This window comes from Notolepis coatsorum (genome assembly GCF_963971535.1).
Source record: "Notolepis coatsorum genome assembly, chromosome: 12".
In the NCBI taxonomy this organism is placed as follows: Eukaryota; Metazoa; Chordata; class Actinopteri; order Aulopiformes; family Paralepididae; genus Notolepis; species Notolepis coatsorum.
The window spans coordinates 61,691,926-61,707,515 of NC_140176.1; positions in this window are offsets into that span (position 1 = coordinate 61,691,926).

Genomic DNA, 15,590 nt, shown 5'->3' on the forward strand with positions numbered 1-15,590 from the left:
ATTCATGGTGTTGCAGCACGGATGCTCTTTTTCAGCAAAGCCCTGCTTCACACTCACACAGTTCCACACATTCACACCTGGGAGCTGCCCAGTACTGTTGTTGGCCACTGAGCAGGTCCGCTGGAGCAGCTGAGGGAAGGGAGAGGGTTAATCATTCCCTCTCCTCTGGTCTTTTAGGCCACCGCTGCCCTTAACAGTTTCACATCAATCATTTAAAAACGAGGACCAATCGTAGACTCAACCGACCGCACATACGCGTGGAATATGCGCCTGTACACGCCATGGCCCTCTTTTCAAATCGTCAGAACTCTTGGTTTCAAATCGTCAGAACTCTACATTTCAAGGACGAGAGGCTGCAGTGACACCACAGATGGGAGCCTCGCCTCTGTTGTTTCAGGCTTCGGGAGAGAAGTGTTTGTGTTCTCAGATGTAGACTGAACTGTCTTACATCACAGGGATCGACTGTTTTCAGGGCATCCCCCACCCCCTTTAATCATAGCGACGCATTACATATGGGTGTTGATTGTGTTTGCATCACAACAAAATTACTCACTCTGTACTGTGTATGTTAGATGTAATTCAAAGACAACGTAGTAAGACAAGAGAAAAGAGAAGTGTAGAGTAGAGTAGGAGTAGTGTATAGTAGAGTAGAGTAGACTAGAGTAGAGTTGAGTAGAGTAGGAGTAGAGTATAGTAGAGTATAGTAGAGTAGAATAGAGTGGAGTAGAGTGAAGTAGGAGTATATTCGAGTAGAGTAGAGTCGAGTAGAGTAGAGTAAGGTAGGTGTGGGGTTGACTAGAGTAGAGTCGGGTAGGAGTTGAGTGGAATAGAGTAGGAATGGGAGTAGACTAAAGTAGGAGTAGAGTAGAATAGAGTAGAGTAGAGTAGAGTAGAGTAGAGTAGAGTAGAGTAGACTAGAGTGGAATAGAGTAGAGTAGAGTAGATTAGAGTAGATTAGGAGTAGAGTAGAATAGGGGGTAGAGTAGAGCACAGTAGAGTAGGATTAGAGTAGAGTAGAATAGAATAGAGTAAGAGTAGAGTACAATATATTAGAGTAGAGTAGCGTAGAGTAGAGTAGAGTAGAGTAGAGTAGAGTAGAGTAGAGTAGAGTAGAGTAGAGTAGAGTAGAGTAGTGGAGTCGAATAGAGTAGGAATGGGAGTAAAGTAGGAGCAGAGTACAGTAAAGTAAAGTAGGAGTAGAGTAAAGTAGGAGTAGAGTAGAGTAGAGTAGGAGTAGAGTAGAGTAGAGTAGAGTAGAGTAGAGTAGAGTAGAGTAGAGTAAAGTAGGAGTAGAGTAGGAGTAGAGTAGAGTAGAGTAGAGTAGAGTAGAGTAGAGTAGGAGTAGAGTAGAGTAGAGTAGAGTAGAGTAGAGTAGAGTAGAGTAGAGTAGAGTAGAGTAGAGTAGAGTAGAGTAGAGTAAAGTAGAGTAGTTTAGAGTAGAGCATGCTGTGGTACTATGGGATGTCTGTGTAGAGCTACAGGCGACCGGTGGAGCTTTTTATCTAGCTGCGCAGCCTGGCCGGATGGCATTCTCCTGGCACGCCATCCCCATGACTGGCCTCTTGGCTTGTGGCCCAGGGATATTTGGCTCATTGTGCTCAGCAGCAGTACCACCCCAACCCCCTCCACAAACAACCAAATCCCAATCTCTCTCTCTCTCTCTCTCTCTCTCTCTCTCTCTCTCTCTCTCTCTCTCTCTCTCTCTCTCTCTCTCTCTCTCTCTCTCTCTCTCTCTCTCTCTCACACACACACACACACACACACACACACACACACACACACACACACACACACACACACACACACACACACACGCACACGCACACACACACACACACACACACACACACACACTGGCCAGTTGCCTAAGGACAACTGCAGTGCTTTGTGTGGCCTAGCTGGTCTCTCCATGCGCGGCTTTATGGCTGTGGCGGGTAGAAGAAAAGCACCATGATAGCTACAGACAACCACACAATTATCCAACACAGGCTGAGGGTTGGAAGGTTGCTCTCTGCAATGTGTTATAGCCTATCAGCTTTTAGCTACACAGGGCCACCAGTGTAATTCGATTGCAGGGATGGCCTTGGGTGACGCAGAATCAGGGGACATAAGGCAGAGCTATCCACCCCTCCTTCTAACTGCCTATCAAATTGATAGCTCACTCTCTCACCGGTATTACATTGACATTGTGCGGAATGTCCTGCGTCTGCCCTGCTTAATTGAACACAGAATTACCCTATTTGGACACGCTTTAGAGAATGGAGCTTAACGAATGTAGAAAATAGGAGATGAGGATCATGGTTGACCTCTGGAACACACTCAGATGATCCACGTACACTTCCGCAGTCGCAGAGATTATCTAAAGTGGGTGTTGGGGACATTTTGTAATCTGTCACTAATCTGAACACTGGCACTGCAAGAAACACACTAGAAAATAACCAGTCATGCAACATGCTACGCAAGGTCATGTTACACAGTGTTCTTTTGTTTGTTTTGTTTGAGTCACAGACTTTAAAGTACTAATCTCAAACATTTTCATATTTTCTAACAAGCAGTTTGTTTGGAAAGGATAGAAGACTAACTCAGTAGTTGGCATAAACTTTTAAGATGGAAAGCAAATCAATCCGGTGCAAAAACACGGCAGCAATGACCGCTTATCACAAAGAGATGTCGCCAAAATAAACATGGACATCTTGTAGATTACCATTTTAAAGCCCCAATCCAGAACATTTAAAAAAGTTCCATATGTATTATGTACTGTCAGTATGCAAATTCTACCATCTAATTTAGGGTGGGGGTATATAAGCTGCATATTTGCATACATTCTTTAAGAACTTTACCTGTAGATGAAAAGCAAGACTTTTGAAACTTTCTAAACCGATCATAACATGTCTCCATTGCAGTTTATTTTTTTATTTTTAAATTATTTTTGGTGGGGCTACATTCGGATCACTGATTGGATGTTTTAAAGTTGGGAGAATATTTTTGGAAAATATATCTGTGAGGAAAGTAGTAGGAGGTCATTCAGGATTTAATAACCGCGTATCCTTTCAAGGATGGAGTGTGTGTGTGTGTGTGTGTGTGTGTGTGTGTGTGTGTGTGTGTGTGTGTGTGTGTGTGTGTGTGTGTGTGTGTGTGTGTGTGTGTGTGTGTGTGTGTGCGTGCGTGCGTGCGTGCGTGCGTGCGTGCGTGCGTGCGTGCGTGCGTGCGTGCGTGCGTGTGTGTGTGTGTGTTAGGGAGGGGGGTAGAGAGATGGAGTGGAGGAGAGAGATGAGGAGAAAGAGAGGAGGGGGTTGTGGGTAATAACCGGTACTACTTGTGATGAAGCAGCAGGAGGATGGATGCTGAACATTTCCCCCTTGGCACCGCACACTTGTCCTCCTGACAGCAGAATGCACTCAAGTCCTTTGTTTTGGACTGGGTCTCACTTCTATGCGAATAGGGTGAACACAGGGACAAGTATAAATCATGACGAGCATTCGTCCTCACAAGGGATATATATGGTAGCGTGTCGACCGGGTGACGTGGAAACGAAGTAGCCAAGCCGATCGGAAAATACGCGGTGTGACGGATGGACCGGCATCAGTCAGAGTGGACGTAAAACCTCTCGCTTTAAGAGTGCTACATGTGTCCTCCAATAGAGCTGAATATGTCCTCCAATAGAGCTGAATGTGTCCTCCAATAGAGCTGCATCTGTCCTCCAATAGAGCTGCATCTGTCCTCCAATAGAGCTGCATGTGTCATCCAATAGAGCTGCATCTGTCCTCCAATATAGCTGAATATGTCCTCCAATAGAGCTGCATCTGTCCTCCAATAGAGCTGAATGTGTCATCCAATAGAGCTGAATGTGTCCTCCAATAGAGCTGAATAATTCCTCCAATAGAGCTGCATGTGTCCTCCAATAGAGCTGAATATGTCCTCCAATAGAGATGGATGTGTCCTCCAATAGAGCTGAATGTGTCCTCCAATAGAGATGGATGTGTCCTCCAATAGAGCTGAATGTGTCCTCCAATAGAGCTGCATGTGTCCTCCAATAGAGATGGATGTGTCCTCCAATATAGCAGAATATGTCCTCCAATAGAGATGGATGTGTCCTCCAATAGAGCTGAATAATTCCTCCAATAGAGCTGCATGTGGCCTACAATAGAGATGGATGTATCCTCCAATAGAGCTGAATGTGTCCTCCAATAGAGATGAATATGTCCTCCAATAGAGATGAATGTGTCCTCCAATAGAGCTGAATGTGTCCTACAATAGAGCTGAATATGTCCTCCAATAGAGCTGAATATGTCCTCCAATAGAGCTGAATATGGCCTCCAATAGAGCTGAATATGTCCTCCAATAGAGCTGAATGTGTCCTCCAATAGAGCTGAATGTGTCCTCCAATAGAGCTGAATATGGCCTCCAATAGAGCTGAATATGTCCTCCAATAGAGCTGAATGTGTCCTCCAATAGAGCTGAATGTGTCCTCCAATAGAGCTGCATCTGTCCTCCAATAGAGCTGAATATGTCCTCCAATAGAGCTGAATATGATATGTCCTCCAATAGAGCTGCATGTGTCCTCCGTATGTACCGCGGCAGAGGAAGCCGAGACAGAGATAGACGATGTTGGTACATACAGACATAACAGTGCAGTGCTAATATACTACGTAATATAACATCCTATGATGTTGGCTGCAGCTCATCAAACATGTGTGCTGGGCATGACTGCCTATACCTGCGTACGGTGCATGTGTACATGCTGATGCTCTTCTCTATTACTGTTGTGTATTCCTCACATGAAGCTCCGGTTTCCTCTTTTTAAAATGCCACGCTTGGCTCAGACTGTTTTTAAATTACTGATGTACATAAAATCATTCACATGTTCAGAATTGCCCGGGGGGCAGAGCATGGGAGGTGATAAGGTATATGGAAATGACTTGTAAGCTTGCCAGTGCCTACCGGTATTCAATGCTCTTTGCTGCCCTCTACTGACATAGCCGTCCAAGCATTTTGGATCAGGTAAACATACAAATCTTGGTACTGTGTTCTACAAATGCAGCCATTAAATGGCTGCAAATATTAAGTAAATAGTATGTGCTATTTCAGCTCAATTAGTTTCAGCAAACTCAAATGTAAACAATTCTAGTCCTTGTTTTTAATGAGAAGCAGTTGATCTGAATGCCACAGAGTTCTTCTGTGGGTCAGAATGAGAAGCTTTTAATCATTCCCTCGAGTCTCCAGTTACATCAGCACACTGAGGGTAATTGTACAATAGTGCCAATATTCTTTTGCTGCATAGTTGAATCACTTGTGACAATGTTAAAATATGATTCAGATGCAGTTACCATGATCGCAAGGTTCCAGGAGATGGAGCCAAATGCTAAATAAAGAAATGCCTTTCAACTGGGCTTTGAACTACATCCATATAATATATTGTGGCATCATGTTGACGACTGTCTAGACAGAGAGATTTAGATATGCAGACCAACTAGGACTGGCATTACCTTTTTCCATTTGATCTTCATCTTGACAATCTTTGCCTTTCAACACGTCACTACCATTAGAGAAAAAGACGTTTCATGATACAACGTATTAGCCAGTGATGTCCACATGTTTCATGTGTGACTACAGGAGGAGCAGCTCCCGTTCTAAGATTAAAACAAGCATGATGTAATTGAGGCCTTGCACTGAATGTATGTGCAGTTGTCTTTCTTCCAACATGGCTGCCTGTAACCACTGGTAAAATAAGATAAGATATTCCTTTATCGATCCCCCTTGGGGAAATTCTGGCACCATAGCAGCATGGGGGATGGGGGGTACAGGTATTGGCATGGTAATAGTAAGACATAAACATAGGCAATCAATTTAGATCTGAATATAAAAAGAAAAAGAAAAAATAATATGAAAAAAAACGATATATATGCTAAATAATCAGTGTAAACAATATAATTAAGAGAAAGTGAAAGTGTAATCAAAGATGCAGATGAGGGTCTGTATATATTATATGTTACACAATACATATTGGCAATACAGAATTATAATCTGAATAAATACTACGAGTAAAGTAAAGAGTATACACAGGTGCAGTATACACAAGGTACCCTAACTGGCATGATATACGTCATACATAACCACTTTTAAAAGGAAATGCCTAATTTCTGAGTATCTAAAACATTGGAAAAACATGATATTACTGTTCCACTGTGACTTGTTTACACCGTCCAGTAATAAGACCCCACATTATTACATTTTGTTAATATATTTTCACATATACATTGTTTAGCATATACAGTAGCAACTCTTCCAACATGGAGGACAAATGGGCATTCTAAAGATTAGGCCACTATTGAACCTTTGGGGGCAAAGATCCACTTACTGTTGTCTGGTATGAAAATCTTTGAATAGCCAACGTTCACCTGACCAAAACCTGATCATTCAAATAGACAACATTTAACACGATTTGTAAACATCACTTGTTTCAAAACCTTTACAGTGCCTCTCCTTAAGAATTAAATTACATCAATAATCCTTTTGCATAATTTCTGCTGTGGTGGCACGGTGGTGTAGTGGTTAACACTGTCATCTCACAGCAAGAAGGTCCTGCGTTCGATTCCCTCTTGGGGAGCAGGTTGCCGGGTTGCCAGGTACCCAGGTGGGGTGTCTCCCGGGCCTTTCTGTGTGGAGTTTGTATGTTCTCCCCATCCTCGCAAGGGTTTGCCACAGGAGCACTTGGATTGGTCCACGGGTGCGGCCCCATGCCGTAACCCATGTCTGCCCGGGAAGGACGACGGGATGGGTCAAGCGCAGAGAGGACATTTCAATGGCGACCCAAAACATGGATGTGTGTCCTATGTGTCGCCCATCTCACATGAGTGTGTACGCTGCATGACGATGTAGCATTGTAGCAAAGTCCAGTTTCATTTTAATTTCATTCATCAGTAATCTTTTTTTGTGATAATTTTTTTTTTTCAAACATGAAACAACACAACTCACAACATAATAATAATAATAATAATAATAATAATAATAATAATAATAATAATAATAATAATAATAATAATAATAATAATAATAATAATAATAATAATAATAATAATAATAATAATAATAATAATAATAATAATAATAATAATAATAATAATAATAATAATAATAATAATAATAATAATAATAATAATAATAATAATAATAATAATAATAATAATAATAATAATAATAATAATAATAATAATAATAATAATAATAATAATAATAATAATAATAATAATAATAATCATCATAATAATCATCATAATAATAATAATCATCATAATACATAATACATAAAAAGACAACCAAAAACATCAACTCAACACAACAATGACTAGACAATACATTAGACAGATTGTACATTTAACACCCCAAGCCCCCTCCCTCATCGCAGCCACGATCCCCAACCCTCGAGAGCCCCAAGTCCGGCACCTCAGTGAGCCATGCAGAGCATCATGCCTCTTTAACACCCCGACCCGCTGAGGGCCCGAACCAAGGGCCCCCCCCACCCCCGAGCCTGTGACCCTCAGACACAATCAAAGGGGGCCCAGAACACATACATAATGGGCTTCCTGAGCCCCCTCCATCTACAGGCCCGGCAGCCGTGAACCCCAACCCCGGAGGACCCAGAGTCCGGCACCCCTGCGAGCCAAAGCATCACATTCATCAGTAATCTGTAATTTCTTTTGTCACACCTTCTTTACATGTATGTCCTCTTTACTTGTGAAAAGGGTTGGTTATCGGGAACAGAATGTGGAGTGGTACCGGTTCCAAAATGGTCGATACTTACCCGGACCAAATCAAGCGCGGCACCGAAAGGAACACAGAGATTGTGAAACTCCATGTATTTCTGCTGTTTGATCTGAGTTTTCAGATGCAGGTCAGAGGGAACAGGGCGAGAGTTACGGATGTAACATCAGCTTTGATAGAACAAGAGATGACATTCGCCAAGTTTAAATTGGTGATTTGGTGTTTGCATGGTATTCATTACAAAAAGAAGAAAGAAAAGTATCGATTTTGGCCTAATTTAGAGACCAGCATTGTTGGTTTTGGCACCGGAATCAAAAACATTTGTGAACATAGCCTACAGTAAATAACTATTCTCCCACAACCTAGACATCAAATAACCAAGATTATAATCAGTGACATCAATCTAGAATACAGCCTGGGGCTCATCCAAGCATTGTTTCACTGAGCGTTTGTATCCAAATGAGCCATCATTTATAAATTGTGCATTTAATTCTACATGGCGAAGCACAATACATCGATGTGACATCATGGATCGCAGGGTGGAGCAAACACCTGTTTCTTTCTTGTTTGTAGAAAGTAGCTATAGGGAATAATGTTCACTTATAGAGAAGACCGAATTAACTCAACTGTTGTGTCGACTAACATATTTTAAAGTCACCCCCCTGTAATATGCTATTGGCATCAAGTAACACAATAATTATTCCACTGGCAGCAGCAAGATATGGAATTTTGCACGGCCTCCGTAATCACCTTAGATGTCACGAATACCATGAGTGTGTGTTGCTTTTGAAAACGTCACAGAGAGCTCAGTGTATGTGTGTGAAAGAGAAATATAGACCTCCAGAGAAAGAGAGAAGCATGTAAACAATGATAACATTCATCATTCCTAAACAGCAATTACGTTTTCCGTAAGAAAATTATCCAGATGCGCTTGAAATGTGCAACAATTTGTTTTGTCATTAAGATCCCTATTCAGAACTTATTTTGCTTGTAATTATGACAAACTAGACGGTATGCCAGGCCATTTATGCTCCCGAGTAATTTTCTTTCCCTAACGGAATCGGCCACCTCCCCGTTTTTAATGTTCACGCCCCTTATACAGATCTATTAGCCAGTAATGCGTTGAAATAGCTCTTTTACCTGGGAGAAAGGCTCTGAGATTGCTAAACCATCACAAATGGTGTTCAATTCAGAAAAACACATATTGATACAGTATCAACAACGTTTCCTTTTTATGTTTTGACCGTGTTCACAGAGGGTCACACACAATATATGTTATAGACCACCTCTAAGTTATTACTGTTACATCTTCAGAGATGTGGTGCAGTGACATTAATATATAACGACGCCATGGGGTTGGTGCACATTTAGTAAAAAAAAAACTATTTCAAACAAGCTATGTTTCTGTCTTAACAAATCTGCAATCCGATTTTGAATCGTCCTAAACGCTGACTGTCTCAAAAAGGGGCGTGGGTGCAGGGGGCTTTCTTGCACCCAGGTACTGCATCATCTTGCTGGTTCCTGGTTGTATATGGACGCTACACTTTGCTTGCTTCATATCACAGCCGGGCAAATTAACCCTTTCACTACCACACTACAGAAGGTTAACATAGAGTGAAATTTACTTTTGATCTCCTGGGCGACGGTACGTCATGTCATTTACTCTACTTACTTACTCAGAAGCTTTTTACAGTAATTACCTGAACCTAAAATCCGGGCCACTTGTTTGTCAAACACTTACCTGTTGTCTGTTTGCTGACATCTTGAACGTAAAATGTGTTGCTTTTACTCCAAGTAGCATTTGATTAATCACGGCAGCACCCAGTAAATGCTCAGTAAATGTATCTTGACATTTTAAGAAGTTGGCCTACAACAACTTTGGGTTTGACAAACAAGTGACCCATATTTTTATGTTTAGGTCATATAAAATGCTTCTGAGTCAAATAAAAATACAAATAAATAGTCCAACTTCTCAAAATGTCAAGTCGTTCCATTTACTTGGGCGCTGCCATGATGAATGCAATGCCACTTGGAGTAAAAACAACACATTTTATGTTCAACGTGTCAGCTCCCAGCAAACAGACAGTCGGACCATTTCAACAACTTCGGGGTATGTGTTTAACAAACAAATGGCCTGGATTTTATGTTTAGGTGAATTACATTACATAGTACCGTCGCTCGGGAGATCAAAAGTAAATTTCAGTCTATGTTAATTTGCCCCGCTGTGATATGAAGCAAGCAAAGTGTAGCGCACGTATACAGCCGGGAACTGGCAATGTAGCAGCCAGACACAGGCTGAGACAACACCCGGGGACAGACGTGGTGCGCTAGGGAAAGGGGGGATTTAAAATAAAGCTTATGATAATATCAAAGAAATGTATGCACATATGAATGTAGCTGTACTATATGTGCGAGTATGTATATAGGTTTATGGTGATGTGTAACCATAGATGTAACCTTGTGAACAACACCAATAAATACTCATGCCATATATGTGAATGAATGAATGAATGAATGAATGAATGAATGAATGAATGAATGAATGAATGCATGAATGAATGAATGAATGAATGAATGAATGAATGAATGAATGAATGAATGAATTAATGAATGAATTAATTAATGAATGAATGAATGAATGAATGAATGAATGAATGAATGAATGAATGAATGAATGAATGAATGAATGAAAACTTTATTTAACAGATTGCAGAATGGGTACAATACAGTACGGCTCAATACACACAATTGTTAAGACCACCCGCATTTCATTGTATACTTGTATGCCGTGACAATTAAAACTCTTGACTTGACTTGACTTGACTTGATGCAGACCTGAGAAAGACGTTTGTCTTGTTTCCATCAGGGTCCCCCATTTTCAATTCATATAGACATTTATGACATACACAACATACATGACATTTATGGCATAGGGACATATAGGTATTTAGTACTGATACATTTGTGACATAAACGGTATTCAAATATACAAATATATGTGGCATGAACATGATCGAAACAGTACATTATAAGGAGGGGGGCTCCATAATAATTCATACACACAGGCACAGCATGACCTAGCTCCTCAAGTTGTAAAGAAAATGCAGGTTTCTGATTTAAATCATGCCACTAGTAGCTGTCTCACTAAGCAGCTTCCTTAAGACATGTATATTTGTAAATCAATTCCCAGCTGTTTAGCAATGTTCAGCCTGGCTGGGGCTAGCCATGGTCTAACATGGTATGGCATATGGTAGGGTTTGTGTCTCCATTACACCTCTTGTAATCTCTCTGGTTGCTAAGCAACCTTTAAAAATCCACACGACCAACTGTGGTACACGAGCTAAACCGTTATGCTACAGCAGCACCAGCCGGCTTTGGCCAGGTCTGGCCAGGTTGCGAAAGGTGGCTCTCTCAGCCGGGGTCCAGTCAGGCTTGGCCGGGTCTTAAAGACTATGGAGAGGCTCACTGTGTGCCAGACGGGCCCCAGCACGGCTAAACCCTAGCTAGCGCAGGTATATACTGGAGCAGAGTTTCAGTCGAGAGGCACCCGATTAGCAGTACTGTACCTGATGACAATACACATAATGTAAATGTCTGTGGAAAACAGACGAAACAACACAGGGAACTGAAGTAATAATGTCACTATATTGCCTTATCTCGATTAGCAATGTTCAGCCTGGCTGAGGCTAGCCATGGTCTAGCATGGTATAGTATGGTATGATATGGATTGGTATGGTATGGTATGGTATGGTATGGTATGGTATGGTATGGTATGGTATGGTATGGTATGGTATGGTATGGTTTGGTATGGTATGGTATGGTATGGTATGGTATGGTATGGTATGGTATGGTATGGTATAGTATGATATGGTATGGTATGGTATGGTATGGTATGGTATGGTATGGTATGGTATGGTATGGTATGGGGGTGTAACGGTAAACAAAAACCACGGTATGGTACGTAACTCGGTTTTGAAGTCAATGTTCGGTACGGGTTTTCGGTACAGTGGGGGAAAGTTTGGCTTTCCATGTTCCACTCAGGGGTGATGTAGTGTGCAGTAACTAATTGTACTTGTACGGCTGTCAACGAATATTCTATATTGAAATTAATAATTGACTTGTAAAAAAAAAAAAAAAAAAACAGCCCCCGGTGGGCAGTCGTTAGTGGTTAACATACCGTTGTATTCGTTCGGTACACTACACAGCAGTTCGGTACGGTACGGTACACACTGAAACGGTTCGGTTCGGTACGGATATGTGTACCTTTACACCCCTAGTATGGTATGGTACAGATGCAGCACTGAAAATTCAGATATCTTCTGCTGCTTGTGTGCTGCTTGTGTGCTGCTTGTGTGCCACTTAAGAACTAGCACTCTGGTGTTAATTTTCAGCGGCTGGTGGCTGGGTCCCAACGTGAACAAAGGGAGGGTACTTAACTATTTTTTTCTCCTATTTTTCTCCTTATTTTCTATTTTTCTCCCATCCCAATTTCGCCTCGCCAATTCTCCCTTCAATTCTCCCCTCCCCTGTCTTGAACGTTGCTAGACTATGCCTCCCACTGGTCGGCTGCAGTGATGACCAAGCCTTGCATCACGTGTCCCCTCCGGTACACAAGGAGGCAGCTGTCGCATCTTTTCACCTGAACAGCGCAATCTCTCAGTGGCGAAGTCAATCCAGGTGATACTACATATTACTACAACTCCCACAAGGACTGGGTGCGCACAGTGTGCTCATTCCATTGGCCCATCCATTTCGCCCTATCGCAGGTGTCGTGTTGCTTCCGTGTGTGACAGCTGACAGCTCAACTTGTTAGCGCGACCGACTCATCCATAGTTTACTTTACAGACAGTTAGCTAACGTTACAATGTGGTGGAATATTGTGAAAAGACCGGGTGAACAAAACCATCGACAAACAGAAAATAGAATGAGACCGAGACCGACTATTTGTGGATGTGCGAGTAAGTATTAACAAACTAACATGTATTATGTAACGTGTATTATTAAACTAATATTACAGTGTTTGTTAGCTAGCTAGCCACATTCATTTTAAGCATAAGGGCTCAAGACTAACACCGTCCTGGCCACCCTCTCAGTCAAGATAGCACTCGCAAATATGCTGCACATTATCACTGTGCAGTCTCTGAGTTAGCTCTCAGCACCGTGGACAGCAGCCCCAGATGCCTCTCTTTCTTGGTTAAAAGCTGCTATATAATTGCAGTCTATTTACCATTCAGATCAAACATGGCTTGTTTCCTAGCCATTCTATTCTACTGTGTTCTATTCTTCTGTGTTCTGTTCTTCCAATGAATTCCATATGTTCTCTCTGACATACTCTCTCTCTCTCTCTCTCTCTCTCTCTCTCTCTCTCTCTCTCTCTCTCTCTCTCTCTCTCTCTCTCTCTCTCTCTCATCTCTCTCTCTCTCTCTCTCTCTCTCTCTCTCTCTCTCTCTCTCTCTCTCTCTCTCTCTCTCTCTCTCTCTCTCTCTCTCTCTCTCTCTCTCTCTCTCTCTCTCTCTCTCTCTCTCTCTCTCTCTCTCTCTCTATAGAGGACTAGACATCAAAGCAAATATTGGTAACAATATATCACAGTGCTCTACAATTTAATTAATTAAGTTTGTACTTAGTTTTTGTAATTACATACTCATTGTTACACAGTGTATTTACCGCATTACACTTCCTTAAAATTAACAATAACCCTAACTATATTCCTAATCCTAACCCTGACCTTATTCCTAGGTATTGAGTCAATTCAATGCAGTAAGTACATTGCAACAATGACTAAGTACAATACTTGTTATACTGTCATTACACAAATAGCTACACAGGAACAGAGAATGAAAATCTCCCCAGCCTGTGGGACTCGGGAGGCAGTGGAGGTGTGAAATCTGGCCCGGTCCAGAACAATAGGAGTCACAAAATCACAACAGGAGAGGCAAGAGAGGAGCATGAGAGGAGCAGCAGATGAGCAGCAGAGGTTCGATTTTTCAGTGCTGCATCTGTATGGTATGGTATGGTATGGTATGGTATGGTATGGTATGGTATGGTATGGTATGGTATGGTATGGTATGGTATGGTATGGTATGGTATGGTGGTGTGGTATGGTATGGTGTGTCCCCCAGGGCTCGGTTTTAGGACCCCTTCTCTTCTCCCTCTACACTAAATCACTGGGTAACATTATCACGTCTCATGGCTTCTCCTACCATTGTTATGCCGACGATACTCAACTCTTCCTCTCCTTCCCTCCCTCAGATATCCACGTCTCTGAGCGGATCTCGGCCTGTCTGTCCGACATCTCAGCCTGGATGACGTCCAACCACCTCAAACTGAACCTAAGCAAAACAGAATTGCTCCACCTGCCGGCCAAATCCTCCCCCCTAACCGACCTTTCAATCACAGTCGAGAATACAGCTGTGACTGCGTCCCCGACCGCCAAGAACCTTGGTGTTGTCCTCGACGACCAGTTGAACTTCTCTGCTCACATCGCAGCGACGACCAGAACCTGCCGATTCCTCCTGAGCAACGTCAGAAGGATACGCCCCTTCCTGACAAAAGAAGCCACCCAACTCCTCGTCCAATCAACAGTCATCTCCCGCCTCGACTACTGCAATGCACTGCTCGCTGGCCTCCCGGCCACTGCCACTAAGCCTCTTCAACTCATTCAGAACGCAGCGGCCCGCCTGATCTCAAACCTACCGAAGTCGGCCCATGTCACCCCACTTCTTAGGGACCTGCACTGGCTCCCCATTGCTGCACGAATCCGCTTCAAGGCCCTCGACCTAGCATACCGTGCGGCAAAGGGAACCGCTCCCGCCTACCTCCGGTCAATGGTCTCTAACTACACACCCTCAAGACCCCTACGCTCTGCATCTTCTGGCCGCCTCAGACCTACTCCTATCCAAGCTCCGGGAGGGTCATCAAAGAGAAGTCGCCTATTCTCAGTCCTTGCCCCACAATGGTGGAATGAACTACCCACCCCAGTTAGGACAGCCGAATCACGTCCAATCTTTCGCCGTCGACTAAAGACGCACTTCTTCAACCATTATCTGAATAAAAAAAAAAAAAAAAAAAACAATAAAAAAATCTAACCCTAACTAACCGTACTGTCATGCACTTGTCCTAATAAACTAACCTACACTGTAGCACTCAACACTTTGATGAACATTGTTGCTCAGCTGATAGAGTTGTGCCCTTCCTGATGGCTTGTCGTACAGAACTTGTAAGTCGCTTTGGATAAAAGCGTCAGCTAAATGACTAAATGTAAATGATGTAAATGTATGGTATGGTATGGTATGGTATGGTAGGGCTTGTGTCTCCATTACATCTCTTGTAAATGCTCCGGTTTCTAGGCAACCTTTTCAAATTCACACCACCAACTGTGGTACACAAGCTAAACCGTTATGCTACAGCAGCACCAGCCAGCTTTGGCCAGGTCTGGCCAGCCAGCTTTGGCCAGGTCTGGCCAGGTTGCGAAAGGTGGCTGTCTCAGCCGGGGTCCAGTCAGGTTTGGCCAGGTTCTAAAAACAACAGTGTTGAGACAACAGAGCCAACTGTGTGCCAAACAGGCCACAGCACGGCTAAACCCAGGTTAGTGGAGACGAGGCATAAGTATTAACTTTAGCAGTTCCTGGAGCTGGAGGAGGAGGAGGAAGAGGAACAAGAACAAGGTCATTGTCAGCAGCAGCCTTCAAATAGCAACACGCTATAATAGGAATAAAACAGAGATAAATTATATAATACATTGGTAATAATAATACAATTACCAGACTGTTTTTATTGAGCTATGTGAGAAAAGAAAGGAGCAGATGTGTGGAGCATATGTGATACACACA